This window comes from Ranitomeya variabilis, chromosome 4 (genome assembly GCF_051348905.1).
Source record: "Ranitomeya variabilis isolate aRanVar5 chromosome 4, aRanVar5.hap1, whole genome shotgun sequence".
Lineage (NCBI taxonomy): Eukaryota > Metazoa > Chordata > Amphibia > Anura > Dendrobatidae > Ranitomeya > Ranitomeya variabilis.
This window is the reverse complement of record NC_135235.1, coordinates 772,297,007-772,321,098: the sequence shown is the minus strand read 5'-3', so window position 1 is coordinate 772,321,098 and position 24,092 is coordinate 772,297,007. Positions and strand designations below refer to the sequence as shown.

The 24,092-nt window shown below is 44.3% G+C and overlaps 2 protein-coding genes across 2 annotated transcripts in view; one reads left to right on the top strand and one right to left on the bottom strand.

Moving 5' to 3' along the window:
* LOC143766946 (uncharacterized) overlaps nucleotides 1-12,114 on the bottom strand; it is a 94,822-nt gene extending 82,708 nt beyond the window's left edge. Inside the window, exon 1 of the mRNA XM_077254963.1 lies at nucleotides 12,073-12,114. The gene's annotated coding sequence lies outside the window, so the exon portion shown is untranslated. The remainder of the gene's footprint in view (nucleotides 1-12,072) is intronic.
* Nucleotides 1-24,092, top strand: part of LOC143766955 (oocyte zinc finger protein XlCOF8.4-like) — a 1,046,781-nt gene that overhangs the window by 648,767 nt on the left and 373,922 nt on the right. The gene's annotated exons all lie outside the window — the stretch shown is intronic.

Below are 24,092 nucleotides of genomic sequence, written 5' to 3'. Positions count from 1 at the left end.
ATAAACATACTAGACATAGGAGGAAACCAATATGGCTAAATAGAGCTGTAAGGGGCGCAATAAGGAACAAAAAGAAAGCATTTAGAGAATTAACCCCTTCCTGACATCCGACGTACTATCCCGTCGAGGTGGGGTGGGCCCGTATGACCGCCGACGGGATAGTACGTCATAGCCGATCGGCCGCGCTCACGGGGGGAGCGCGGCCGATCGCGGCCGGGTGTCGGCTGCATATCGCAGCTGACATCCGGCACTATGTGCCAGGAGCGGTCACGGACCGCCCCCGGCACATTAACCCCCGGCACACCGCGATCAAACATGATCGCGATGTGCCGGCGATGCAGGGAAGCATCGCGCAGGGAGAGGGCTCCCTGCGGGCTTCCCTGAGCCCCCCGCAGCAACGCGATGTGATCGCGTTGCTGCGAGGGTCTTACCTCCCTCCCTGCCTGCTCCAGACCCGGATCCAAGATGGCCGTGGATCCGGGTCCTGCAGGGAGGGAGGTGGCTTCACAGACGCCTGCTCAGAGCAGGCACTGTGAAGCAGCCTGTACTTCTCGCAGATCGGTGATCTGTCAGAGTGCTATGCAAACTGGCAGATCACCGATCTGTATTGTCCCCCCCTGGGGCAAAGTAAAAAAGTAAAAAAAAAAATTTCCAAATGTGTAAAAAAAAATAAAAAAAAATATTCCAAAATAATGAAAAAAAAAAAAAAATATTATTCCCATAAATAGATTTCTTTATCTAAATTTAAAAAAAAAACAATAAAAGTACACATATTTAGTATCGCCACGTCCGTAACGACCCAACCTATAAAACTGCCACACTAGTTAACCCCTTCAGTAAACACCGTAAGAAAAAAAAAAAAAAAACGCGGCAAAAAACAACGCTTTATTACCATACCGCCGAACAAAAAGTGGAATAACACGCGATCAAAAAGACTGATATAAATATCCATGGTACCGCTGAAAACGTCATCTTGTCCCGCAAAAAACAAGCCGCCATACAGCATCATCAGCAAAAAAATAAAAAAGTTATAGTCCTGAGAATAAAGCGATACCAAAATAATTATTTTTTCTATAAAATAGTTTTTATCGTATAAAAGCGCCAAAACATAAAAAAAATGATATAAATGAGGTATCGCTGTAATCATACTGACCCGAAGAATAAAACTGCTTTATCAATTTTACCAAACCCGGAACGGTATAAACGCCTCTCCCAAAAGAAATTCATGAATAGCAGGTTTTTGGTCACTCTGCCTCACAAAAATCGGAATAAAAAGCGATCAAAAACGGTCACGTGTCCGAAAATGTTACCAATAAAAACGTCAACTCGTCCCGCAAAAAACAAGACCTCACATGACTCTGTGGAGCAAATGTGGAAAAATTATAGGTCTCAAAATGTGGAGACGCAAAAACTTTTTTGCTATAAAAAGCGTCGCTGGTTTCACACTTCCGTTTTTGTCTGCAGCGTTTTTTGCACAAAAAAACGCATGCGTTTTTTCCCTATATTTAACATTGAAAACGCATGCGGTTTTTTTGTACGCGTTTGGTCGCGTTTTCAAACGCATGCGGTTTTTTTCTGCATGCGTTCATTTTCAGAAATACAACCTGCAGTATTTTCTTGAGTTTTTAAGCACATGCGTTTGTTTGCGTTAAAAACGCATGCATTTTTATCGAAAAAAAACAGAAAACACACTGAAAAGCCACCCACCACCATCAAGGTGATAAAGGGATCCAAACCCTAACCCTAACTCTACCCCTAACCTCACCCCTAACCGTTTAATGAACATTTTCTGACAGTCATAGTGCCACGTATTTCAGTGCCACGTATTTCAGTGCCACGTATTTCAGTGCCACGTATTTCAGTGCCACGTATTTCAGTGCCACGTATTTCAGTGCCACGTGTTTCAGTGCCACGTATTTAAGTGCCACGTATCACGTATTTCAGTGCCACGTATTTCAGTGCCACGTATTTCAGTGCCACGTATTTCAGTGCCACGTATTTCAGTGCCACGTATTTCAGTCACGTTTAGGGTTAGGGTTAGGGGTAGGGTTAGGGTTAGGGCTAGGGTTGGAGGTAAGGTTAGGGTTGGGGCTAAAGTTAGGGTTGGGGCTAAAGTTAGGGTTAGGGTTTGGATTACATTTACGTTTGGATTAGGGTTGGGATTAGAATTATGGGTGTGTCAGGGCTAGGGGTGTGGTTAGGGTTACCGTTGGGATTAGGGTTAGGGGTGTGTTTGGGTTAGGGTTTCAGGTAGAATTGGGGGGTTTCCACTGTCCAGGCACATCAGGGGCTCTCCAAGCGCGACATGGCGTCCAATCTCAATTCCAGCCAATTCTGCGTTGAAAAAGTAAAACAGTGCTCCTTCCCTTCCGAGCTCTCCCGTGCGCCCAAAAAGGGGTTTACCCCAACATATGTGTTATCAGCGTACTCGGGACAAATTGAACAACAACTTCTGGGGTCCAAGTTCTCTTGTTATCCTTAGGAAAATAAAAATTTGGGGGGCTAAAAATCATTTTTGTGGGAAAAAAAAGATGTTTTATTTTCACGGCTCTGCATTATAAACTGTAGTGAAACACTTGGGGGTTCAAAGTTCTCACAACACATCTATATAAGTTCCTTGGGAGGTCTAGTTTCCAATATGGGGTCACTTGTGGGGGGTTTGTACTGTTTGGGTACATCAGGGGCTCTGCAAATGCAACGTGACGCCTGCAGACCAATCCATTTAAGGCTGCATTCCAAATGGCGCTCCTTCCCTTCCGAGCTCTGTCATGCGCCCAAACAGTGGTTCCCCCCAACATATGGGGTATCAGCGTACTCAGGACAAATTGGACAACAACTTTTGGGGTCTAATTTTTCCTGTTACCCTTGTGAAAATACAAAACTGGGGGCTAAAAAAATCATTTTTGTGAAAAAAAAAAAGAATTTTTATTTTCACGGCTTTGCGCTATAAACTTTAGTGAAACACTTGGGGGTTCAAAGTTCTCAAAACACATCTAGATAAGTTCCTTGGGAGGTCTAGTTTCCAATATGGGGTCACTTGTGGGGGGTTTGTACTGTTTGGGTACATCAGGGGCTCTGCAAATGCAACGTGACGGCTGCTGACCAATCCATTTAAGTCTGCATTCCAAATGGCGCTCCTTCCCTTCCGAGCTCTGTCATGCGCCCAAACAGTGGTTCCCCCTGTCATGATCTCCATGGCCAGAGAACTAGCATAAGCCTCTATAGGAACAAGCTCTTGGAAGATGTAACTGTACTGACCATGAACTAAACCTACCGCATCATCTAGAAGTAGCCAGGTAGCATGTCCTACTTTTTATCCCTATATGCCCAGCGCCGGCCGGAGAACTAAATAATGCTAGCAGAGGGAAATATAAGACCTGACTCACCTCTAGAGAAATGCCCAAAAGGAGACAGAAGCCCCCCACATATATTGGCGGTGATATGAGATGAAACAACAAACGCAGCAGGAAAATAGTTTTAGCAAATTTGAGGTCCGCTTTCTAGATAGCAGAAGACAGAAAGCATACTTTCATGGTCAGTAGAAAACCCTAACAAAACACATCCAGAAATTACTTTAGGACTCTGGCATTAACTCATAATACCAGAGTGGCAATTCCTGATCAACAAGAGCTTTCCAGACACAGTAACGAAACTGCAGCTGTGAACTGGAACCAAAATACAAAAACAAAACATGGACGAATGTCCAACTTATCTAGTAGATGTCTGGGAGCAGGAACAAGCACAGAGAGGCTTCTGATAACATTGTTGACTGGCAAGCATCTAACAGAGAAGCCAGGTTATATAGCGACACCCAGATCTAATCAGAACAGGTGAACAGGGAAGATGATGTCACAAGTTCAATTCCACCAGTAGCCACCGGGGGAGCCCAGAATCCAAATTCACAACATCCCCCCCACATATGGGGTATCAGCGTACTCAGGACAAATTGGAAAACAAATTTTGGGGTCCAATTTATTCTGTTACCCTTGTAAAAATACAAAGCTGGGGGCTAAAAAATCATTTTTGAGAAAAAAAAAAAAAATTATTTTCACGGCTCTGCGTTATAATCTGTAGTGAAACACTTGGGGGTTCAAAGCTCTCAAAACACATCTAGATAAGTTCCTTAGGGGGTCTACTTTCCAAAATGGTGTCACTTGTAGGGAGTTTCAATGTTTAGGCACATCAGGGGCTCTCCAAACGCAACATGGCGTCCCATCTCAATTCCAGTCAATTTTGCATTGAAAAGTCAAATGGCGCTCCTTCCCTTCCAAGCTCTGCCATGCGCCCAAACAATGGTTTACACCCACATATGGGGTATCAGCGTACTCAGGACAAATTGCACAACATTTTTTGGGGTCCAATTTCTTCTCTTACCCTTGGGAAAATAAAAAATTGGGGGCGAAAAGATCATTTTTGTGAAAAAATATGATTTTTTATTTTTACGGCTCTGCATTATAAACTTCTGTGAAGCACTTGGTGGGTCAAAGTGCTCACCACACATCTAGATAAGTTCCTTAGGGGGTCTACTTTCCAAAATGGTGTCACTTGTAGGGAGTTTCAATGTTTAGGCACATCAGGGGCTCTCCAAACGCAACATGGCGTCCCATCTCAATTCCAGTCAATTTTGCATTGAAAAGTCAAATGGCGCTCCTTCCCTTCCAAGCTCTGCCATGCGCCTAAACAATGGTTTACACCCACATATGGGGTATCATCGTACTCAGGACAAATTGTACAACAACTTTGGGGGTCCATTTTCTCCTGTTACCCTTGGTAAAATAAAACAAATTGGAGCTGAAATAAATTTTGTGTGAAAAAAAGTTAAATGTTCATTTTTATTTAAACATTCCAAAAATTCCTGTGAAACACCTGAAGGGTTAATAAACTTCTTGAATGTGGTTTTGAGCACCTTGAGGGGTGCAGTTTTTAGAATGGTGTCACACTTGAGTATTTTCTATCATATAGACCCCTCAAAATGACTTCAAATGAGATGTGGTCCCTAAAAAAAAATGGTGTTGTAAAAATGAGAAATTGCTGGTCAACTTTTAACCCTTATAACTCCGTCACAAAAAAAAATTTTGGTTCCAAAATTGTACTGATGTAAAGTAGACATGTGGGAAATGTTACTTATTAAGTATTTTGCGTGACATATGTCTGTGATTTAAGGGCACAAAAATTCAAAGTTGGAAAATTGCAAAATTTTCAAAATTTTCGCCAAATTTCCATTTTTTTCACAAATAAACGCAAGTTATATCGAATAAATTTTACCTTTAACATGAAGTACAATATGTCACGAGAAAACAATGTCAGAATCGCCAAGATCCGTCAAAGCGTTCCAGAGTTATAGCCTCATAAAGGGACAGTGGTCAGAATTGTAAAAATTGGCCCGGTCATTAACGTGCAAACCACCCTTGGGGGTGAAGGGGTTAAAGGAAGTAGGTAGTGAGGAGGCATTAAATAAATACAGAAAATTACATCAATTCTGTAAAAAGCAAATCAAGGCAGCAAAGATTGAGACAGAAAGACTCATTGCCAGAGAGAGCAAAAATAATCCCAAAATATTCTTTAACTATATAAATAGTAAGAAACTAAAAAATGACAGTGTTGGCCCCCTTAAAAATAGTCTGGGGGAAATGGTGGATGAGGATGAGGAAAAAGCCAATCTGCTAAATGACTTTTTTTCATCAGTATTTACACAAGAAAATCCCATGGCGACAATATGATCAGTGATAACAAAAATTCCCCATTAAATGTCACCTGCTTACCCCAGCAGGAAGTACGGCGGCGTCTAAAAATCACTAAAATTGACAAATCTCCGGGCCCGGATGGGATCCACCCCCGAGTACTGCAGGAACTAAGTACAGTCATTGATAGACCATTATTATTAATCTTTAAAGAGTCCATAATAACAGGGTCTGTACCACAGGACTGGCGTATAGCAAATGTGGTGCCAATATTCAAAAAGGGGACAAAAACTGAACTCGGTAATTATAGGCCAGTAAGCTTAACCTCTACTGTGGGTAAAATCCTGGAGGGCTTTCTAAGGGATGCTATACTGGAGTATCTGAAGAGGAATAACATGACCCAGTATCAGCACGGGTTTACTAGGGACCGTTCATGTCAGACTAATCTGATCAGCTTATGTGAAGAGGTAAGTTCCGGACTGGACCAAGGGAACCCAGTAGATGTAGTGTATATGGACTTTTCCAAAGCTTTTGATACGGTGCCACACAAAAGGTTGATACATAAAACGAGAGTAATGGGGATAGGGGAAAATATGTGTAAGTGGGTTGAGAGCTGGCTCAGGGATAGGAAACAAAGGGTGGTTATTAATGGAGCACACTCGGACTGGGTCGCGGTTAGCAGTGGGGTACCACAGGGGTCAGTATTGGGCCCTCTTCTTTTTAACATATTTATTAATGACCTTGTAGGGGGCATTCAGAGTAGAATTTCAATATTTGCAGATGACACTAAACTCTGCAGGGTAATCAATACAGGGGAGGACAATTTTATATTACAGGATGATTTATGTAAACTAGAAGCTTGGGCTGATAAATGGCAAATGAGCTTTAATGGGGATAAATGTAAGGTCATGCACTTGGGTAGAAGTAATAAGATGTATAACTATGTGCTTAATTCTAAAACTCTGGGTAAAACCGTCAATGAAAAGGACCTGGGTGTATGGGTGGATGACAAACTCATATTCAGTGGCCAGTGTCAGGCAGCTGCTACAAAGGCAAATAAAATAATGGGATGTATTAAAAGAGGCATAGATGCTCATGAGGAGAACATAATTTTACCTCTATACAAGTCACTAGTACGACCACACTTAGAATACTGTGCACAGTTCTGGTCTCCGGTGTATAAGAAAGACATAGCTGAACTGGAGCGGGTGCAGAGAAGAGCGACCAAGGTTATTAGAGGACTGGGGGGTCTGCAATACCAAGATAGGTTATTACACTTGGGGCTATTTAGTTTGGAAAAACGAAGACTAAGGGGTGATCTTATGTTAATGTATAAATATATGAGGGGACAGTACAAAGACCTTTCTGATGATCTTTTTAATCATAGACCTGAGACAGGGACAAGGGGGCATCCTCTACGTCTGGAGGAAAGAAGGTTTAAGCATAATAATAGACGCGGATTCTTTACTGTAAGAGCAGTGAGACTATGGAACTCTCTGCCGTATGATGTTGTAATGAGTGATTCATTAATTAAATTTAAGAGGGGACTGGATGCCTTTCTGGAAAAGTATAATGTTACAGGGTATATACACTAGATTCCTTGATAAGGCGTTGATCCAGGGAACTAGTCTGATTGCCGTATGTGGAGTCGGGAAGGAATTTTTTTCCCCATGGTGGAGTTACTCTTTGCCACATGGGTTTTTTTTGTCTTCCTCTGGATCAACATGTTAGGGCATGTTAGGTTAGGCTATGGGTTGAACTAGATGGACTTACAGTCTTCCTTCAACCTTAATAACTATGTAACTATGTAACTTTTCTTCCCTTCTTTTGAGATGCATTTAACTCATTGTGGGCCAGTTGTACTGTTATGATCTGGTGGCTTAGGAGCAGCATGAGACGTGCTCTGGAGGAGGTGGTACCTGTACTGACCGCAGACCCTGAACTTAACACAACAACTAGAAGTAGCCGTGGGATGTTCCTAACACAGCCTAGACACCTCGACACAGCCGGAGGACTAGATACCCCTAAAGATAGAAACAGGAAAGCTATCTTGCCTCAGAGAAAATCCCCAAAGGATAGACAGCCCCCCACAAATATTGACTGTGAGAGGAGAGGGAAATAACATACGCAGCATGAAACCAGGATTTAGCAAAGGAGGCCACTCTAGCTAAATAGAAAGGACAGGACAGAGTACTGTGCGGTCAGTATTAAAATACTAGAAAATATCCACCACAGAGAATACAAAAATCTCCACACCTAACTAAAGGTATGGAGGGTAAATCTGCTTCCCAGAACTTCCAGCTTGACTGAATAAATCCACACTGACCAAGCTGGACAAGAAAAAACATAGAAATGCACTGAACTATAAAGTCCACAGCATGTGGACTGCAAAAACAAAGCCAGGACTTATCTTTGATGATTTGGACAGAATAGTGTTATGACCCCAATGGCAGAGGGTCTCAGAACTTATTACCAAGTCTGCAAACACAAAAAACCAGCTCATAGGGCAGTGGTAACTAGGCTGACCGTATACCTGATCCTAGCACCACAAATAGCAGCAGCCGGGGAACGTACCTACGTTGGTTCTAGACGTCTCGCGCCAGCCGGAGAACTAACTAACCCTAGAAGGGAAAAGATAGACCTTTCTTGCCTCCAGAGAAAAGACCCTAAAAGTTGGATACAAGCCCCCAACAAATAATAACGGTGAGGTAAGAAGAAAAGACAAACGTAAGGATGAACTAGGTTTTTAGCAAAGAGAGGCCCACTGACTAATAGCAGAATATAGGAAGATGACTTATACGGTCAGCAAAAACCCTATCAAAATTTCCACGCTGGATATTCAAGAACCCCCGAACCGTCTAACGGCACGGGGGGAGAATATCAGCCCCCTAGAGCTTCCAGCTATATCAGGAATCACATTTAGTACAAGCTGGACAGAAATAAGAGCAAATGCAAATAACCAAAAAATAAGGAAGCAGGACTTAGCTTATTTTGCAAGAACCAGGACCAGCAGACAGGAGCAAACAGAAAGGAACTGATTACAACGATGCCAGGCACCAGACTGAAAATCCAGGAAGCTTAAATAGCAACACCCCTGGACTAACGAGCCAGGTGGGTACCAAGCTGGAGAAAGAAGCTCAAAGTGTCATGACGCAAGTGACCACAAGAGGGAGCCAAAAAGTCCAATTCACAACAGAATAGCAGGAGAATTCAGGCAGAGATGTGAATCCACCAAGAAACAATGGACAACTGGCACTAACTAAAGGATCTAGCCAGACTAAATAGCCCAGTCAGAATTGGTAATAAGTGGAAGCACCTGATGACTGCTGAAATCCAAAGGAGCAGCAGTACCACTTCTAACCACCGGAGGGAGCCCAAGAGCAGAACTCACAACATTAAAACTTATAACCACCGGAGGGAGCCCAAGAGCAGAATTCACAACAGGGGACATTATACGGTGTGTGAGGGGAATGCCAGTACTGTCGAAACATTACCGTGTCTCTGGGAAGCCACTATTGTGGGAACAAAATACTGAGTGTGGTGGGATGATGGTACTGTGGGAACTTTATGATGTGTGTGTGGGGGTATGGCGGTACTGTGAGAACATTATACTGTGTGTGGGGGTATGGCGGTACTGTGAGAACATTATACTGTGTTTGGGGGTATAGCGGTACTGTGAGAACATTACACTGTGTGGGGGGGTATGGCGGTACTATGAGAACATTATACTGTGTGTGGTGGGATGGAGGTACTGTAGGAAAATTATATTGTGTGGGGGTATGGCGGTACTATGAGAACATTATACTGTGTGTGGGAGTATGGTGGTAACATGAGATTATTATACTGTGTGTGGTGGGATGAAGGTACTGTGAGAACATTATACTATGTGTGGGGGTATGGCAGCACTATGAGAAGATTATACTGTGGGGGGAGATGGCGGTACTAAGAGAACATTATACTGTGTGGGGGAATGGCGGTACTATGAGAACATTATACTGTGTATGGGGGTATGGCGGTACTATGAGAACATACTGTGTGTGGGGGTATGGCGGTACTATGAGAACATTATACTGTGTGTGGGGGTAGGGCGGTACTATGAGAACATTATACTGTGTGGGGGTTTGTCTGTACTATGAGAACATTATACTGTGTGTGGGGGTGTGGTGGTACTATGAGAACATTATACTGTGTGGGGGTTTGTCTGTACTATGAGAACATTATACTGTGTGTGGGGGTATGGAGGTACTATGAGAACATTATACTGTGTGTGGGGGTGTGGCGGTACTATGAGAACATTATACTGTGTGGGGGATCGCGGTACTATGAGAACATTATACTGTGTGGGGGGTATGGCGGTACTATGAGAACATTATACTGTGTGTGGGGGTATGGTGGTACTATGAGAACATTATACTGTGTGTGGGGGTATGGCGGTACTGTAGGAACATTATACTGTGTGTGGGGGTATGGCAGTACTATGAGAACATTATACTGTGTGGGGGTATGGAGGTACTATGAGAACATTAAACTCTGTGTGGGGGTATGGCGGTACTATGAGAACATTATACTGTGTGGGGGGGTATGGTGGTACTATGAGAACATTATACTGTGTGGGGGTATGGCGGTACCATGAGAACATTAAACTCTGTGTGGGGGTATGGCGGTACTATGAGAACATTATACTGTGTGTGGGGGTGTGGCAGTACTATGAGAACATTATACTGTGTGGGGGTATGGAGGTACTATGAGAACATTAAACTCTGTGTGGGGGTATGGCGGTACTATGAGAACATTATACTGTGTGGGGGGGTATGGTGGTACTATGAGAACATTATACTGTGTGGGGGTATGGAGGTACTATGAGAACATTAAACTCTGTGTGGGGGTATGGAGGTACTATGAGAACATTATACTGTGTGTGGGGGTGTGGCGGTACTATGAGAACATTATACTGTGTGGGGGATCGCGGTACTATGAGAACATTATACTGTGTGGGGGGTATGGCGGTACTATGAGAACATTATACTGTGTGTGGGGGTATGGTGGTACTATGAGAACATTATACTGTGTGTGGGGGTATGGCGGTACTGTAGGAACATTATACTGTGTGTGGGGGTAAAGCAGTACTATGAGAACATTATACTGTGTGTGGGGGTATGGCGGTACTATGAGAAGATTATACTGTGTGTGGGGGTATGGCGGTACTGTAGGAACATTATACTGTGTGTGGGGGTATGGCAGTACTATGAGAACATTATACTGTGTGTGGGGGTGTGGCGGTACTATGAGAACATTATACTGTGTGGGGGATCGCGGTACTATGAGAACATTATACTGTGTGGGGGGTATGGCGGTACTATGAGAACATTATACTGTGTGTGGGGGTATGGTGGTACTATGAGAACATTATACTGTGTGTGGGGGTATGGCGGTACTGTAGGAACATTATACTGTGTGTGGGGGTATAGCAGTACTATGAGAACATTATACTGTGTGTGGGGGTATGGCGGTACTATGAGAAGATTATACTGTGTGTGGGGGTATGGCGGTACTGTAGGAACATTATACTGTGTGTGGGGGTATGGCAGTACTATGAGAACATTATACTGTGTGGGGGTATGGAGGTACTATGAGAACATTAAACTCTGTGTGGGGGTATGGCGGTACTATGAGAACATTATACTGTGTGTGGGGGTATGGTGGTACTATGAGAACATTATACTGTGTGGGGGTATGGCGGTACTATGAGAACATTATACTGTGTGAGGGGGTATGGCGGTACTATGAGAACATTATACTGTGTGTGGGGGTATGGCGGTACTATGAGAACATTATACTGTGTGAGCGCCATCATATATATTACATAAGGGGTGTAAAAAGGAGAGTCATAAAAAGCCTCCTCGGGGCTGTGCTGCATTTGTACAGACTGCTATCTGCCGTCCAGACGGGACCATGTGACACCAATGGGAAGAGGGAGGGTTTCCGGAGGGAAGAGTCTAGAGGGTGCACCTGGTCAGGAGACCTTGATGGCGCAGTTACTGAGATTATAAAGGCCGGAGCCCCAAAGGCAGAACAGATTTGGCGCCAACAAAGGAAAGGGGTGCGGGGAAGAATCTGAGGTACCAGCTCCTGGTAAAGTGCCCGAGGCAGCTGGGTGTGGGGCAGAACCTGCTTACAGGGCATAATGGGGGCATTACACTGTGTGGGGCCAAGAAAGGGGCCCTGTACTAGGAGAACACTCCGCTCCTCACTTCCTGTCCTCCATAGTTGGCTCGTATGTATCTATTACAGGAAACAGAACAACAACGTTATGGTTCTTATAAAGAGTCTCCTCCGTGCAGAAGGGGTTAATGTCCCCGGCTGCGCTCAGTACTGGGGAATCTCCACATACCTCCACCTGCAGAGCCGCACTCCACAGATATGGCTGCTCTGTGCGCACAGGACCTGTGATGAGGTCACAGGGGGAGGAGTCAGGGGTCACGTGATCAGGGGCCTCGGGGAATGAGATCCGCAGTGAATTGCAAATCGAACCTTTCCACTTATCATGGGTGATTTAACAGTTAAACACCTATAAATAGCGAATTTAATTACGTCTAAGCAATATTAATCACACACACTAAAAAGGGATGCTAGACCGCACTAATAATATAATGTCAACTTTATTAAAGAACAGGTAAAACCAAATACATAAAAAATGAGACACCACAGAGAACAGACACAACTGGAGGGGATGGCTGGAAAATAAGTGGCTAACATAGAACAACTACCTCCCAATACGATATCAAAGCAGATAGTAATAGCACTCAACCAGTTCCAAAATATAACTACCGATATGGTGACTGAAAAAGTGCAACAGTGCAATCAATCAGACAATAAATGAATAAATATTCACAAATGTGAGGTAGTACCAAGTGGTATACTATATATTATATATTATAAGGAGTATGTAAAAAGCATCAGTCAGCATATCGGAAAGTATATCATACATCCATTAGCATACCTCCCAACTTTTGAAGATGGGAAAGAGGGACAAAGTTAGCGTCGCGCAACGCGCGCCGCGGCAAATTTTAGGCCACGCCTCTGACCACACCCATTCATAACTAGTCACACCCATATCCACGTCCCAACCACACCCATTTAGCACTGCTGATCACACTGTTTCATATACAATAATTATAAACAAAAAAATGGTCACACAGTGCTCCATACTGTATAATGACCGCACATGATGCTCCATACTGTATAATGACCGCACATGATGCTCCATACTGTATAATGACCACACATGATGCTCCATACTGTATAATGACCACACATGATGCTCCATACTGTATAATGACCGCACATGATGCTCCATACTGTATAATGACCGCACATGATGCTCCATACTGTATAATGACCACACATGATGCTCCATACTGTATAATGACCACACATGATGCTCCATACTGTATCATGGCCGCACATGATGCTCCATACTGTATAATGACCACACATGATGCTCCATACTGTATAATGACCGCACATGATGCTCCATACTGTATAATGACCTCACATGATGCTCCATACTGTATAATGACCGCACATGATGCTCCATACTGTATAATGGCCGCACATGATGCTCCATACTGTATAATGACCACACATGATGCTCCATACTGTATAATGGCCACACATGATGCTCCATACTGTATAATGACCACACATGATGCTCCATACTGTATAATGACCGCACATGATGCTCCATACTGTATAATGACCTCACATGATGCTCCATACTGTATAATGACCGCACATGATGCTCCATACTGTATAATGGCCGCACATGATGCTCCATACTGTATAATGGCCGCACATGATGCTCCATACTGTATAATGACCACACATGATGCTCCATACTGTATAATGGCCGCACATGATGCTCCATACTGTATAATGACCGCACATGATGCTCCATACTGTATAATGACCGCACATGATGCTCCATACTGTATAATGACCGCACATGATGCTCCATACTGTATAATGGCCGCACATGATGCTCCATACTGTATAATGACCGCACATGATGCTCCATACTGTATAATGGCCGCACATGATGCTCCATACTGTATAATGACCGCACATGATGCTCCATACTGTATAATGACCGCACATGATGCTCCATACTGTATAATGACCTCACATGATGCTCCATACTGTATAATGACCGCACATGATGCTCCATACTGTATAATGACCTCACATGATGCTCCATACTGTATAATGACCGCACATGATGCTCCATACTGTATAATGGCCGCACATGATGCTCCATACTGTATAATGACCACACATGATGCTCCATACTGTATAATGGCCGCACATGATGCTCCATACTGTATAATGACCACACATGATGCTCCATACTGTATAATGGCCGCACATGATGCTCCATACTGTATAATGACCGCACATGATGCTCCATACTGTATAATGACCGCACATGATGCTCCATACTGTATAATGACCGCACATGATGCTCCATACTGTATAATGGCCGCACATGATGCTCCATACTGTATAATGACCGCACATGATGCTCCATACTGTATAATGGCCGCACATGATGCTCCATACTGTATAATGACCGCACATGATGCTCCATACTGTATAATGACCGCACATGATGCTCCATACTGTATAATGACCTCACATGATGCTCCATACTGTATAATGACCGCACATGATGCTCCATACTGTATAATGGCCGCACATGATGCTCCATACTGTATAATGACCACACATGATGCTCCATACTGTATAATGGCCGCACATGATGCTCCATACTGTATAATGACCACACATGATGCTCCATACTGTATAATGACCGCACATGATGCTCCATACTGTATAATGACCACACATGATGCTCCATACTGTAAAATGACCTCACATGATGCTCCATACTGTATAATGACCTCACATGATGCTCCATACTGTATAATGACCTCACATGATGCTCCATACTGTAAAATGACCGCACATGATGCTCCATACTGTATATTGGCCACACATGATGCTCCATACTGTATATTGGCCGCACATGATGATCCATACTGTATATTGGCTGCACATGATGCTCCATACTGTATAATGACCGCACATGATGCTCCATACTGTATAATGACCGCACATGATGCTCCATACTGTAAAATGACTGCACATGATGCTTCATACTGTATATTGGCCACACATGATGCTCCATACTGTATATTGGCCGCACATGATGCTCCATACTGTATATTGGCCGCACATGATGCTCCATACTGTATATTGGCTGCACATGATACTTCGTACCATATAATGGCCACACATAGCTACTCCTACACACGCGGCTGCGCTCCTTACACTTTGCACACACGGCTCCTCTCCATACACCTCACACAGACACGGCTCCACTCCATACACCTCGCACACACACGGCTCCGCTAAATACACCTCATACACACACGGCTCCTCTCCGTGCACCTCGCACACACACGGCTCCTCTCCGTGCACCTCGCACACACACGGCTCCTCTCCATACACCTCGTACACACACGGCTCCTCTCCGTACACCTCGTACACACACGGCTCCTCTCCATACACCTCGTACACACACGGCTCCTCTCCGTACACCTCGTACACACACGGCTCCTCTCCGTACACCTCGTACACACACGGCTCCTCTCCGTACACCTCGTACACACACGGCTCCTCTCCGTACACCTCGTACACACACGGCTCCTCTCCGTACACCTCGTACACACACGGCTCCTCTCCGTACACCTCGTACACACACGGCTCCTCTCCGTACACCTCGTACACACACGGCTCCATTCTGTACACCTCGTACACACACGGCTCCTCTCCGTACACCTCGTACACACACGGCTCCTCTCCGTACACCTCGTACACACACGGCTCCATTCTGTACACCTCGTACACACACGGCTCCTCTCCGTACACCTCATACACACACGGCTCCTCTCCGTACACCTCGTACACACACGGCTCCTCTCCGTACACCTCGTACACACACGGCTCCTCTCCGTACACCTCGTACACACACGGCTCCATTCTGTACACCTCGTACACACACGGCTCCTCTCCGTACACCTCGTACACACACGGCTCCTCTCCGTACACCTCGTACACACACAGCTCCATTCTGTACACCTCGTACACACACGGCTCCTCTCCGTACACCTCGTACACACACGGCTCCTCTCCGTACACCTCGTACACACACAGCTCCTCTCCGTACACCTCGTACACACACGGCTCCACTCCGTACACCTCGTACACACACGGCTCCTCTCCGTACACCTCGTACACACACAGCTCCATTCTGTACACCTCGTACACACACGGCTCCTCTCCGTACACCTCGTACACACACGGCTCCTCTCCGTACACCTCGTACACACACGGCTCCTCTCCGTACACCTCGTACACACACGGCTCCACTCCGTACACCTCGTACACACACGGCTCCTCTCCGTACACCTCGTACACACACGGCTCCTCTCCGTACACCTCGTACACACACGGCTCCGCTCCGTACCCCTCGTACACACGGCTCCGCTCCATACACCTCGTACACACACGGCTCCTCTCCGTACACCTCGTACACACACGGCTCCTCTCCGTACACCTCGTACACACACGGCTCCTCTCCGTACACCTTGTACACACACGGCTCCTCTCTGTACACCTCGTACACACACGGCTCCTCTCCATACACCTCGTACACACACGGCTCCTCTCCGTACACCTCGTACACACACGGCTCCATTCTGTACACCTCGTACACACACGGCTCCGCTAAATACACCTCGCACACACACGGCTCCGCTAAATACACCTCGCACACACACCTTAATTGTGCCATGATTTGCTGTCTCATTATAGCACATGATGATAGTGTCAGACTGTCACAGGGGCTTTGGCTTTGCCCTTTTTTGCGTGGGGAAAAAAAGCAGCCACAATAGAGTGGTCACCCTCTCCTCCTCTGAAATGCACTGACTGGAGTGTCAGTGAGTCATCCATCTGTGAGCTCTGAGCAGCCGAGGCAAACAGGGAGGCTGTGAGTGTGTCCATCCCTCCCTGCTCAGCCCCAGACTCATTCCACGCATGATTTATACTAGCAGGCATTATCAGCAGTCCACACTGGTCTGCTGGCAGCTGCTTACATTGCCGCCGGCACCCAGGCTCTGCTGTTACATACCTCAAACTAGAAGTGTCCCCTCTCTCTCCCTCTCTGAACAGTGACGCTGGGAGACTCAGGAACATACAGGGGAAGGGGCGTGGCCTAACAAAAGGGGGCATGGCGGAGTTTCTCCTGCTCTGTGTCCGGGACCACAGCGTCCTGCGCTGGACAGCGGGGCACAGCATGAAATCCGGGACAATCCCGCACAATGAGGAACGGTTGGGAGCTATGCATTAGTACATACCAGGAGGAACTTATTTACCTAATAGATGCCACCAGCCAGGGACCCGACCACACCCAACGCGCGTTTCGCTAGGAAAGCTTCGTCCTGGACGAAGCTTTCCTAGCGAAACGCGCGTTGGGTGTGGTCGGGTCCCTGGCTGGTGGCATCTATTAGGTAAATAAGTTCCTCCTGGTATGTACTAATGGATGTATGATATACTTTCCGATATGCTGACTGATGCTTTTTACATACTCCTTATAATATATAATATATAGTATACCACTTGGTACTACCTCACATTTGTGAATATTTATTCATTTATTGTCTGATTGATTGCACTGTTGCACTTTTTCAGTCACCATATCGGTAGTTATATTTTGGAACTGGTTGAGTGCTATTACTATCTGCTTTGATATCATATTGAGAGGTAGTTGTTCTATGTTAGCCACTTATTTTCCAGCCATCCCCTCCAGTTGTGTCTGTTCTCTGTGGTGTCTCATTTTTTATGTATTTGGTTTTACCTGTTCTTTAATAAAGTTGACATTATATTATTAGTGCGGTCTAGCATCCCTTTTTGGTGTGTGTGATTTAACAGTTGTAAGAAAACCTTAAACAATGGTTTGGCCCAGGGATCAGTGCTGGCACCTCTCCTGTTTGCTTTGTACCTAGCTGAAATTCCTGACACAAAATCACAGAAATTTGGATACGCCGATGACTGGGCACTTGCTACAATGAGCAAAGCAATGGAGGAAGTAGTGGAGGTCCTAACAGAAGATCTTAGTATAATAGGAAAGTATTTTCAACAATGGAGGCTAAAGCCAAATCCATCAAAAACAGAAGTATGTTGCTTTCATTTACACAACGCAAGTACTAAGACTGAACTCAAAGTACGTTTTGAAGGTCAACTTGTCAAACACAAGTTCAATCCCAAGTATTTAGGCGTAATCCTTGATAGAAGCCTAACCTTCAAATCTCACTTGGAAAAGACGGCACAGAAACTGAAAGCACGCAACAATATTATTCAGAAACTCTGCGGATCCTCCTGGGGTTCCTCCACACCTGTCTTGAGCCATATCGCACCTGCAAATCTGAGAAGACAAAAGCTTCTACTTAAAGAATACACCAAAGTAGTGAATAATGAAAATCTCCCAATACATCAAAATATCCAAGATGTTCAAATACAGCGACTGAAATCAAGACATCCACCCATCCGAACCGCAATTACCCTGTATGAACATGATTTCAACTTAGAAGAGAAATGGCGTGAACTTCGGGTCAGTGCAGTAGACAGTGAGCCTCAAGCGTTTCCTCACTTTCAAAATCCACCACCAGGCTTCAATCTGCCAAGGAAAACCTGGGTCACTTTGAATCGTATCAGAACAAACGTTGGTGTCTGTGCAGATCTTATGCATAAGTGGGGAAAATCTGACTCTCCTGCCTGTGACTGTGGAGCTGACCATCAAACAATTCAGCACATTGTCGAGGAATGTCCCCTCAGATCTTATACTGGTGACAAGAATGATTTCTATACTGGAAATGACAATGTTATTGCATACATAGAAAATCTCGATATCCGACTCTGATTTCTGCTCCGTTGTTCTTTTCAATCACTGTTTATCATTTATGTATTCTTATATGATGTTTTAATATATGTTCATATGATTAAATACATCCGCAGTGAAGACGCTACATGGAGACTTCTCCTCAGTCAGTGACATTCCCGCCATTATTCGCCCTCACTACTGGCACAATCACCTCGCGCCGCCTTTTCTACACAATGTTCTGTGTGGAATGTAACGTGTGATTTCTCTGGAGACAAATAGACCCCACACATGAGGGGATTATCACCGGTTAGCGTATGTTTCCACGTTCAGGAAACCCTGAGTGTTTGATGCTGCGTAGAGCCGCAGCGTCAAACACGCAGTGTCCAGATGTTACAGCATAATGGAGGGGATTTCATTAAATGATTTCATGAAATTTCATGATCAGCTGAGTGTGAGAACGCTGTACTGTAGGTGATCACTGAAGAGTTATCTCCGGCGATCATCTACCGGCTCTGCTACATCTAGATGTCAGGCATCCACATGTAGCAGAGCCGGACTCGTCTACACTGTGTGCACATACAACACACAACATGCTACATGCAACAACATGCGACATACAACATGCGACATGCAACATGCGACGGCATGCAACATGCGACAACATGCGACTACATGCAACAAGCAACATGTGACATGTGACAACATGTGACATGCAACATGTGACAACATGCAACAAGCAACATGCGACATGTCACAACATGTGACATGCAACATGTGACAACATGCGACAACATGTGACATGCAACTACATGTGACAACATGCAACATGCGAAGACATGCAACAACATGCAACATAATGCAACATGCAACAACATGCATCATGCGACATGCACCATACGACATGCATCATACATATAGACATACAGTACATTAAACATAGAGTACATACTCACCATCTCTTGTCACTTTGATCCCCGAAGCCATTGTCACCTGTAAAAAAATATTAAAATAATAAACAAACACTATACTCTCTGATCCGCAGATATCCAATTAAAACGACTGTCCCACGACGATCTTTTTCATCCTTATTATTTTCAATTTTTTCATTCTTGGTTCGCGATTTTTTCAAAATATTATCCATCTCATTATGTTATTTATTTATTCATTATTTTATTTTCGACATTTTTTCCACTTTCATTTTCATTTTTATTTTCCTTTATTTTCATTATTTTCCTTATTTTTTTCTTATTTTACTGTTATTTTACCATTTTTTCTTTTGCCATTAGACTGTATTAGGTGCCCATTTCATAGCGCTTTATCTCAATCCATACTGAGTTACATATCGAATGTGTTATGCCATATCTCTGTGAGACCAGGGTGACTCATCGCTACTACTCCCTCTACAGCCATAACTGGCTTCATACAGGTATTTCAGTTCCCCTAACAACAGCCGCGCATGCGCAGTTCTCATCCGAACATAGCGATATGTCACTTCTGGTTTAGACCGGCTACTTCCAGTTCCGTGCTACATAACGCCGCACTGGAGGCAGGTAGTCATTCACCACCGCAGCTAGGCAGGGGAGCGCCGCTATCCACGCTACTTGCACAGGTAGACATACCCTGCCACCACATGTGCGCACTCTCTTTACAGCCCTATTCGTTATTACATACCTATACTATGATATATCTGTTTCTACAGATCCCCAACGATCCTTAATTTGCGCTACTACACCTGGGCATCACGTAACCATAGGTATTTCATTAAATCCCCCCCATTTAACCCTAAAAATGTACTAATGTACTTTTTAAATCTCCTACAGCATCACCGGGATCCTTATCCCTATTCTCCCTATACCTTCTATCTACCTGAACAAGGTAATAACATGTTACTTTATGCTTTTCTCGTACCAGTCTCTGACAGGCTACATATGGATCTCTATGTATATATATGTATATATTTGTATAGAAATAGGTGTGTATGCTTATTGATATTGATCTATCTCCAATAGGATGACCTGGATCTCTGGGGACCCTTACGGATATATGAATTTATCATTGAGTTATGATTTATTATTTATCTATGATCATTTTGTTTCTTTTTCTCTTTTTCTGTTTATTTTGTTATCTACAGCGAGTATGATAAAGGCTCCGGCGGAGCCAAAACGTCAACGTCTCTTGTCGCTTTGTTAAAATATTCTGTTATGCTCCCAGAACATATTGAATAAATTTGTAAAGATTCTGCATTATATTCCTTGTGAGAGGTGAATTTATATTTAATTACTCCCGTGGAAAACAGCAGCATCAGCTGATGCGACCACTCTCCAGGGGTTTCAGGAATACAATGATGGAAGGTATCCTTCCACAATGTATTCCTCACAATGTATTCCTACGCCCCTGTGAGAATATAGTCCGTAGTCTCACTTTTGGCATTGCTGTGTGAGAAAGTTCCCACGCAGCAATTGCCATAAAGTGAGACCAGTGAACTACAGTAACCTCTCAGTGATGCACTGCAGGAGCCATTGTCTCCTTTCAGTGTGCCACTGTAGGTCCTATAGAGCAGTGACATCACCCGATGTCACTGTTCTGTAGGGGAGATCGTTGTGGGACACTCGTTATTAATTGGACTACGGCGGACAGGAAGTATACGGTTTATTATTTTACGTTTTTTGCAGGCGATCGAGTATGGTAAGTATGGTGAAATTAAGAATAATAAAATACTTTTTTTTGGCTGTGTCTTTATTTCTTTTTTAACTCTTTCACAACTGTAGGATTAATAACGGATAGGCGTCTTATTGACACATCTCCATTATTAACCCGGCTTAATGTCACCTTACAATACAAAGGTGACATTAACCCCTTATTACCCCATATCCCACCGCTACACAGGAGTGGGAAGAGAGGGGCTAAGTGCCGGAATTGGTGCATCTTACAGATGCGCCATTTCTGGGGTGGCTGCGGACTGGTATTTGTAGCCGGGGGGCCAATATCCATGGCCCCTCTTTGGGCTATGAATATCAGCCCGCAGCTGTCTGCGTAGCCTTTCTGGCTATAAATTATAGGGGGACCACATGTCATTGTTTTGGGGAGTCCCCCTATTTTAATAGCCAGTAAAGGCTACGCAGACAGCTGCGGGCTGATATTCATAGCCTGGGAGGGGCCATGGGTATTAACCCCTTCCCCGGCTACAAATAATGGCCCCCGGCCATCGGCTTTCCCCCCCCTGGTGCAGAAAATTGTGCAGGAGCCCACGACATTTTTTTCCCATTTTTTTTTTTTTAAATTAAACGTTCATTCATAAACATTGGTCTTACTATTACATATCTACGAGATGATGGCCTGATTCTAACGCATCGGGTATTCTAGAATATGTATGTACTTTATTTGCGAAGTGGTGTTTAAATGCCGCTGCAATATCGCTGATTGGTCGCGCCAGCCACCCGCGACCAATCAGTGACGCGGGATTTCCGTTACAGACAAACAGACCCTTAGACGATTATATATATATATACTAGATGGTGGCTCTATTCTAAGGCATTGGGTATTCTAGAATATGGTTGTATGTATGTACGTCGCGCTGTGAGTGGGGGTTAAATTCCGTGCCAATATCGCTGATTGGTCGCAGCTGGCCGCGTAGTACAGTATATAGCACAGCCACATAGTATATAGCACAGCCCACATAGTATTTAACACTGCCCACGCAGTAGATAGCACAGCCACGTAGTATATAGCAGCGACATAGTATATTGCCCAGCCACGTAGTATATAGCACAGAGACGTAGTATATAACACTGCCATGCAGTATATAAAGAAAAACCAAAACCAAACAAGGATCCCTAAAATTTAACTTTTAGTAGAACAATTTAAAAGTAGACTTTATTTATCAATGAATATTAAAAGGTAAGAAGGCATCTGATGTACCTAAACCACCCTGTGTCATATACTAATGAACCCTACCTGACAGTGGAGGTAGGCACCCTACTTTACCATGGTAGGCGCCCCCACTCCTCGAAGGCTCACCCTGTTGTTGCCCTAAGAACTCCCTACAATAAAGGAAACCTGTTAAGTACTACAACAGATCACTATAGTGACACCTACCTAGCAGTGGAGGTAGGCACCCTAAGTTGTTGCGGTAGGCGCCCCCACTCAGCGGCGGCTGACCCTAGGGTCCCTTACTCACCATGAACTCAGGAGAGATAAAAGATAAATGTCCCAATACACCACAGGTACCCGTAAAGAAGTAAAAAAAAGAGAAAAATAGAAAAAATAACCAGAAAAAATGATCAAAACTAAACAAAAATGATGTAAGTACTCTTCAGAATACTGTAGACCAGAGGAATAAATTGTAAAATACTCTGGCTAAATAGGCAGTAGACTGACTAGTCCCATAAAGAGTCACGGGTAACCAGAGTGTAATAATACACATTAATCCGAATAAATGATTATATATACTTCCAGCACAAGAATACCTTACAACGTGCAAATGTAAAATATGCTATCAGCATTCCTCTCTTAGTCTAAAGAGGTATACCATTATCTTGCAATATAGTGCTCAAAGATGAAAAAACTGGACACTATATAACACTACAGTCTCTATTGGACTGATAGTCCACAGGCTCAATACCCGGCATCTAATATGTCAAAGCAAGACAAAGGTACAAGTAATTAGGAGAGAAGACCTACAGGTAGTAGGGACATACTACCAATCACTCGTGGTTGACACTTAAATAGGAAAATTATCCCAGCTCACTTTCACAAATACATTGAAGGACTCAATCGTCCTGCTGATATAAACACACAAGAGGAGTTGCACAAAGTATACTTATCAGCACGCTGGGAACTCCCATCTTGTTCGTCCTACTACTGCCCCAGATGAGGATGGTCTCCATGGTCAGCTACTCTCACATAGTCCCCATACAGTGCCCGACGCGTTTCCCCCCCTTTTTTGGGGGGATACCGGGGGTGTACTGATGATGTACACTACACGCAGCCGTATATAACACAGGCCACATAGTATAGAGCACAGCGATGTAGTATATTGCCCAGCCACGTAATATATACCACAGCCACGTAGTATATAGCACAGCCCACATAGTATATAGCCTAGAGATGTAGTATATTGCACAGCCCACGTAGTATATACCACAGCCCACGTAGTATATAGCAATGTGGACACCATATCCCTGTTAAAAAAAAGAATTAAAATAAAAAATAGTTATATACTCACCCTCCGTCAACCCCCGGATCCAGGCGAGGCATTTACCGATGATCCTCACGACGCTCCAGTCCCAAGAGTGCATTGCAGTCTCGCGAGATGATGACGTAGCGGTCTTGCGAGAATGGACCAGTCACCGGAGCGTCACGAGGAGCGGGAAAGCGGGAAAGGCCTCGGCTGGATCCAGGGGCTGACGGAG